The sequence below is a fragment of the Haliotis asinina genome, chromosome 8 (genome assembly GCF_037392515.1).
Source record: "Haliotis asinina isolate JCU_RB_2024 chromosome 8, JCU_Hal_asi_v2, whole genome shotgun sequence".
Classification (NCBI taxonomy): Eukaryota; Metazoa; Mollusca; class Gastropoda; order Lepetellida; family Haliotidae; genus Haliotis; species Haliotis asinina.
In genome coordinates this window covers 33,567,771-33,576,447 of record NC_090287.1, presented here as the reverse complement: position 1 = coordinate 33,576,447, position 8,677 = coordinate 33,567,771, and positions in this window count along the sequence as shown.

Sequence of the window (8,677 nt, the reverse complement as noted above, 5' to 3'; positions counted from 1 at the left end):
GTAAATGCAATAAAGTCAGTATGCCATTAGAGAGAGATCTATATCAAAGCAGATAAACTGAACGAATTGTAAGCTTCTGAATGTATCAAAAGTGATTAACAGTTATCTGACAGACCATTTGAATAGCTACTACGAGAGCTTAGAGGCAGTTATCGATCGTGAAGCATAGTTTTCTAATACTTTGGATACTGTTATTTCATCAAATAGTTTAGGAATATATAGCTTTTATTAACCATAATATTGAAGTTTGTTTTTTTCTAAACTGTGTTAAACATGTGACACCAAATGAATTGTTTGTTAGTTCTCTTCTCTGTATAGGCACTAAAACTACAATGGTGGCCATCTTGGCAGCCATTTTTGAATTCTGGGTAATATCAAGTTATTCCATGTAACATGTTGTCACTCTAGAAGTAAACAGGAAAGAAAATCTCGCCTCAAAGAGTAAGCTGTAAAACATTATCTTATCACGACATGACCATACAAAATCACCTGTTTTGTGCCCGAGTCACCACTCTAGAAGATACAAGTGTCAAAAACATAAAAAGTATCAACATTGGCCGTAAATGGACACATTCGGTGTTAATTTTTATGTAAATGTAACTGCCGAGAAGACAATTCAAAATGGCGGTCATTTTCATTATTTTCAAAAGCAAATATATGTCAAAAAACATATACACCCTTTAGCAATACACAAAAGTCACAATGACAGTGATCAGATTGATATTAGTAAAACTACCCATGATTAACATTGAGATGTTGTCGGCCAGCAAACCAAATGTCATGAAAGTGCTCACAGACCTCCACCACATAAAATGGCCTGTGAAAACCTGAGTATTAAAGGCATTTTCATGAGCCAATGACATCATACTAACTGAAGATAGTGTCAAACTAACTCAGTACTGGGGAGGCTACGACATCAGATTTTTCAGCTGCCTCCTCCTGTACTACTTCAATGCCCTTGGATACAGCAAAGGGGTTCACCTTTTACGGTGTCTTGTCAGGAGTCTCGATCACAAGGAAAAGCGGCCAATACTCAATCGATGCAGAAGGTCTGTGATCAGTATCAATAGGGTCAATTTCAAGTGGACATTTTGGGGTTTGGGGCGGAACTTCATAGGTGTAAGCCATGGTTAGTGTAATATGGTTCATCATCCGAGCCACCCACCCACCACGGAGTATCACAAGGACAATGCTAAAAGCAAGTGGGTTTCCAACTTACAGCACCAAGGATACCCGGATGATCTACTCCAGTAGAAGAATTAATATTAATATTTCTACCAGATTGGCCCATGAGCCATATTAACTACGAGGTCGAAAATATCGGGGTTCATATTTTTCATACGATGACCTAGGGGAAAATATTACTTTGTCATGGTGAGGTGATGTCGTGAGCAATGCAAGGACGCCACGTCTCCTCTATAACGTTGCGTTCTAAATGAGGCCATTGTGGGTAACCAGCCCATGTTTGAAAGTTGAGTTTGGTAATAGATAGGCACACTCGTGCCTAAATATCTGTATATCCCTCGCTTCCGTTCGGGGAATACCAACATTCCAACTTGTGTCGTAAACATAGTTTCACATTAATTAGCAACAGCCTTAACAATAATAAACGTATTGTATCGTGCTTACGTCAACTTTCAGGGTGTATTGCACTCTGTAGACAGGTGTAAGTAGTGGTAAGTTGTCATAGTTACGTGTAAATGGAAAATCTGAACGTTAGATCGTTTGTTAGCGTTGGCGGCTATTTTAGTGAATCCTTTAAGAATAATTCGGATTTAACGCAAGGCGATGTTCTGTCTCCAATTCTATTTTCATTTTATCTCAGTGATTTTGAGACCCCTTTTTTGAAGATAACTGAATTTCTTATAAATGTAAATCCCTAAGTATTTCTCTGTTACTGTATGCAGACGACATGTCCTAAGTTCTGAATCATGTTGATGGTTCACAAAAGCAGTTAGATTCGTTGTTGAATTACTCCACTGAAGTTAAAAACTATACATTTAATTCTCTGGTTTATGCATAATTGGGTCGTCTCCCTCGCATATATCAGAGACAATTTAACATGATAAAGTATTGGTGCAAGTTGCTTCACACAAATGATCTTATCCTTCGAAATTGTTATGAATGTCTTTTGTGAGAAGTAAAGACCCGTCGTGTTAATAGCTGGGCTTATCAGGGGAACAATATTTAATCTAACATTGGTATCAATAGCGGATTCTTACAAAAGTCAATCCTTATAATTAAATTCAGCAAACAAATACTATACCCTTTCAACAATATTTTCTTCAAACATATTAATCAAATTCATCGAAACAGATATCTTTGTTACCACCGATAAACATTTTCGGTGTAAGAATTCGGTAATGGCGTGACATGACTCAGGTGACTCATTTACATAAAATGACACGCCTACCAAACCATTAGCCAATCGGCATAGAACACCCTCAAACAGCTGTCAATCAACCAAGCTAACATCGGTCGGCGAATCAGAGTGGAACAACTCAACGTTACGCGTCCCGGTATCGGCAAAGTTTCAAGTTCAAACTTTTGAATTACTACCTGCGAACTGAAACAGACAGTTTGAAAATAGAGTATTGGAAATGAAGCCCGATGATATGAAGTTAGTGGACCTGAGATTGTAGTATTTGCGCAAGTAGAAAGAGGCTGTGATGTGACTGGGATTGCGATGCCATGAACTGTGCATGCTCTTGTCGAGGCGTTGCAACGTTATTAACGTTCACGGATAATTTTGAGTGGTTTGTTTATGTTAACCAGACTGTATCACTTCAATGTTTACCCAAAGTTCATTAAGGTACCCGAGTGCAAGGAAATTCCCTCGCTGTGTAAAGGTATTCCCCGACATTCCTCAGGTCCGAAAGTAGTCCGGTTGAGTGGGCGTGGCATATTTTTTTCAGATTCATTGGGAAATGAAATCAAAAGAAATGTTCCCAGCTAGCCAATCAGATTGCCAGAGTTTTAATGAACACAATAAAAATTTAATTATATAGAGATGAAGTATGTCCTGCATACCTACCTTCTTACATACGAAGTTTCGATCAAGCATCTTAAGAGATTGTTGTTATTTATCCAATTGATCAGAATGTGTAATTGATATAAATATTATTGATATTTGCACTCTGCTGTTTTACCTATGTAAAGCTATCTTCGGGAAATATTTATCAGAACAGAAACAGCATGTTGAAATAACAGAAAAAAACTGTGTTTTTTGTGAAGACGACATTGAAGACGAGTTGCATTTTATATTAGTATGTCGCTATTTCATTAATTACAGAAAACTGTACATAAAACCATATTACTACAGATGCCATATTACTAAGATATATAGTCTGGTTCATAATTATTGAGAATTTTTCTTCTTACTTTGAGCTATCCTAACACCTCAACTGATTCACTGATACTTAAAACTAAGTAATGGTATAAGGGAGGTAACTCATCTTGGCCTACTGAGTATAGTACAATTAGAGTTACCTCCCCTGAATTTGTAGCAGACGTCATTTTCCTCAGCACTGTCAACAATGTCTGCTGAAGATAAAAGAAGGTTGATTTTTGAGTTGTGTAATCAAGGAATTGATGATGTAAATACATTGGCAGAGAGAACAGGAACTCCTCTTTCTACTGTGTATAGGATTAGGAAGAATTTTAAAGAGGGAAAGGATTTTGGGCACCAGAAAGGAGCAGGGAGACCCAGAAAATTGGACTTCTCAGATCGCGTCCGGCTGGGAAGTTTAGCGTCTAAAAAGTAAAGGGCAAGCATCTCCAACATCAGGTATGAAATGATAGAAAGGGGATCAACAGTTGTATCAAAATCTACAGTTAGAAGAAATTTGATTGATCTTGGATGGGAGAAAAAGACTGGAATTCCTTCTCCTCTCATGAAACAAGAACATAAAGACAGGCGTGTTGAGTGGTGTTTGGCACATGAAAACTTTGACTGGGAAAATGTGATTTTTACTGATGAAAGCTCAATATGGGTATATCCCAATAATGTGAAAATATGGACAAAGTCTGCGTCAACACCGTTGTATCGACAACCTAAATACAGCCCAAAGTTTCATGTATGGGGAGGGATATCCTTATTAGGAACGACCCCGCTGTGTGTGTTTGAGGGAAATCTGACAAGTCAACGCTACACTAACATATTAGATAATTTTCTCCTTCCAAGTGCACATGTGTTTTATGGAAATGACTGGATTTTGCAGCAAGATAATGATCCTAAACACACCGCAAAACATGCCAAGCAGTGGTTTCAGGAGAAAAATGTGACTGCATTACCATTTCCTGCATATAGTCCTGACTTAAATCCCATTGAGAACATTTGGGGGATGATGAAGGAATGTGTGAATCAAAAGGGGTTGACAAAAATTGAAGACATGAAGAGAGAAGTGGTCCGATACTGCGACAGCATAACTCACGAGACACTAACCTCTCTGATAGGAAGTATGCCTACCTGTCTTAGACTGTGCCGTGAAGCTCAAGGAGACTTGATAAAATATTAAATTGTTACCTACACAACATGAAAAGATCAGTTCACTTTCACAATACATTTAATTTTATCTGATTTGTTCTCGTTTAATAATATGAAATGCTTTAGCTATTCTCAATAATTTTGAACCATACTGTAAAACCATATTAGTACAATGCATAAACGCATTCAACTTGTAAGTGTTAGAAATGTAAAACAGTTGTGTAATTTAGGTGAATATTTGTATAAAGCTTTTTGTCTCAGAAATGAAATGATGCTAAATAATAAGGTACTTTCTGTACATTCTACATTATAATCAATGTTTCGTCATCCACCTGTGCCAACTTTCGTCTTAGTAGGCACCACTGATTGTCTGTAAAGGTAAATTATGAATCTCAATCTGACATGGGCACTCATACAATGGTATAATACATCACTTCATATAATGGTATAATACATCACTTCATATAATGGTATAATACATCACCTGAATCATCCAAACGTTCATCGATAGGTAGGGGTGGCCATTCTTTACTGAGTCGTGTTTGCATTATCCCAAGATTGATACTAAATGTGATTTCAGACACGTGTAAGGAGGAACCATTGTTATACCATTCAGTAAGTTAGACTGGTTTAACGGAATGGAATCGATGACGGAAAAAACAGATTGGAATAGGCTAGGCAGGATGAATGACGTCTTTAACACGAGCCGAACCTAAGTATGGGAAATTGACGGGGGCTGTTTTGGAAATAACACTATGCAATTTCTGTCAGCGGTTTCTGGAAAGCAAATTAAGAGTTACTGGAGAAGCGATAGATTTAATCCCTTTCAAATACACGACACGTTGTACGACGGGGCGTTCAGATCAGATGTCATTTCATTCCGACTTTAAACGTGTTTTCTTTCAACATAACGGTTCCGGTCACTTATATTTTCTATGCAATCATTCTTGTGAATTGGTGGATATTTTGGTGTACTCATGTATGCGTGTGGAGGTGCGCCATGCATTTGTGGATGTGATGGTGGTGGCTCATAAATACCGATGGTGGTGCCCAGTGCATTGGTGGATGTTGTGGTGTGGTGATGTATACCGGTGGCAGTGCACGGTGCATTTGTGGATGTTGTAGTGTACTCATGCATATCGGTGGCGGTGTCCCATACTTTGGTGGATGTTGTGGTGCACTGAAGTATGCAGGTGCCGTTGTGTTATCCATTGGTGGATGTGATGGTGGTGTCTCATGCATACCGGTGGTGGTGCCCCATGCATTGGTGGATGTTGTGGTGTGCTCATGTATGCCGGTGGCAGTGCGCCATGCATTGGTGCATGTTGTGGTGTACTCATGTATGCTGGTGGTGGTGCGCCATGCATTGGTGGATGTTGTGGTGTGCTCATGTATGCCGATTGTGGTGCCCCATGCATTGGTGGATGTTGTGGTGTAATTACGTATGGCAGTGGCTGTGCGCCATGCATTTGTGGATATGATGGTGGTGTCTCATGTATTACTGTGGTGGTACCCGATGCATGGGTCGATGTTGTGGTGTACTCATGTTTTCCTACGGTGGTTCACCATGCATTGGTGGATGTTGCTTTTTTGTATGTTGTGGTGTGCTCATGTATGCCTGTGGTGGTGTCCCATGCATTGGTTTATATTGTGGTGTACTCATGTACGCCGGTGGCGGTGCCTCATACATTGGTGGATCAGATGGTGGTGGCTCATGTATCCACATGGTACTGCGCATTGCATTGGTGGATGTTGTGGTGTACTCATATATGCCGGTGGTGGTGCCCCATGCATTGGTGGATGTTGTGGTGTACTCATGTATGCCGGTGGTGGTGCCCCATGGATTGGTGTATGTTGTGGTGTGCTCATGTATGCCTGTGGCTGTGCACATTGCTTTAGTGTATGTTGTGGTGTACTCATGTATGCCGTTAGTGTTGTGCCATGCATTGCTGCATGAAATGGTTGTGGCTTATGTATACCGATAGTGGTGTGCTGATGTATGCCGGTGGCGGTGCACGATGCATTGGTGGATGTTGTGGTGTACTCATGTATGTCGGTGGCATTGTGCCATGCATTGGTGGATGTTGTGGTGTACTCATGTATGCCGGTGGCGGTGCACCATGCATTGGTAGATTTGGTGGAGTACTAATGTATGCCGTTTTCGGTGTGCCATGCATTGATGTATGTGATGGTGGTGTGTCATATATGTCGGTGGCGGTGCACCATGCATTGGTGGATGTTGTGGTGTACTCATGTATGCCGTTAGTGTTGTGCCATGCATTGCTGCATGAAATGGTTGTGGCTTATGTATACCGATAGTGGTGTGCTTATGTATGCCGGTGACGGTGCACCATGCATTGGTGGATGTTGTGGTGTACTCATGTATGTCGGTGGCGGTACGCCATGCATTGGTGGATGCAATGGTGGTCTCTCTTGTGTGAGGGTGCTGGTGCCCCATGCTCTGGTGGATGTTGCAGTGTACTCATGTATGCCAGTGGCCTTGCGCTATGCATTGATGGATATGATGGTGCTGTCTCATGTATGATTGTGGAGGTGCCTCATGAATTAGTGGATGAGATGGTGGTGTCTCATGTATGTTGTGGTGTACTCATGTATGTCGGTGGCGATGAGCCATGCATTGGTAGATGTTGTGGTGTGCTCATGTATGTCAGTGACCTTGCGCCATGCATTGATGGATATGATGGTGCTGTCTCATGTATGAGGGTGGTGGTGCAACATGAATTAATGGATGTGATAGTGGTGTCTCATGTATGCCGGTGGCAGTGAACGATCCATTGGTGGATGTTGTGGTGTAGTCATGTATGCCGGTGGCGGTGCACCATGCATTGGTAGATTTGGTGGAGTACTCATGTATGCCGTTTTCGGTGTGCCATGCATTGATGTATGTGATGGTGGTGTGTCATATATGCCGGTGGCGGTGCACCATGCATTGGTGGATGTTGTGGTGTACTCATGTATGTCGGTGGAGGTACGCCATGCATTGGTGGATGCAATGGTGGTGTCTCTTGTATGAGGGTGCTGGTGCCCCATGCTCTGGTGGATGTTGCAGTGTACTCATGTATGCCAGTGGCCTTGCGCCATGCATTGATGGATATGATGGTGCTGTCTCATGTATGATTGTGGAGGTGCCTCATGAATTAGTGGATGAGATGGTGGTGTCTCATGTATGAGGGTGGTGGTGCAACATGAATTAATGGATGTGATAGTGGTGTCTCATGTATGCCGGTGGCGGTGAACGATCAATTGGTGGATTTTGTGGTGTACTCCTGTATGTCGGTGGCACTGTCCCATGCATTAGTGGATGTGATGGTGGTGTTTCATGTATCAGGGTGCTGTGACCCATGTATTGGTGGATGTTGTGGTCTACTCATGTATGCCGGTGGCAGTGCGCCATCCATTGGTGGATGTTGTGCTTTACTCATGTATGTCGGTGGCCGTGTGCCATGCATTGGTGGATGTTGTGGTGTCCTCATCTATACCGGTGGCAGTGCGCCATGCACTGGTGCATGTGATGGTTGTGTCTCATGTATGAGGGTTCTGGTGCTACATGCATTGCTGGATGTTGTACTGTACTCATCTATGCCAGTGGAGGTACACGATGCATTGGTGGATGTTGTGGTGTACTCATGCATATGTATGCTGGTGACAGTGCTCCATGCACGGTGGATCTTGTGGTGTACTCCTCTATCTCGGTGGCTGTTTGACATGCATTAGTGGATGTTTTGGTGTACTCATGTATGCCGGTGATGGTGCGCTATGCATTGGTGGATGTTGTGGTGTACTCATGTATGCCAGTGATGGTGCGCTATGCATTGGTGGATGTTGTGGTGTACTCATGTATGCCGGTGGCGTTGTGCCATGCATTGGTGCATGTGAAAGTGGTGGCTCATGTATGCCTTTGGTGGTGCCCCATGCATTCGTGGATGTTCTACTGTACTCATGTATGCCGGTGACGGTGCACGATCCAGTGGTGAAAGCTGTTGTGTATTCATGTATGCTGGTGACGGTGCGCCATGCATTGGTGGATGTGATGGTCGTGTCTCATGTATGAGGATGCTGGTGCCCTATGCATTGGTGGGTGTTGTGGTGTACTCATGTATGCCAGTGGCGTTGTGCCATGCATTGGTGGATGTGATGGTGGTGGCTCATGTATACCAATAGTGGGGCACC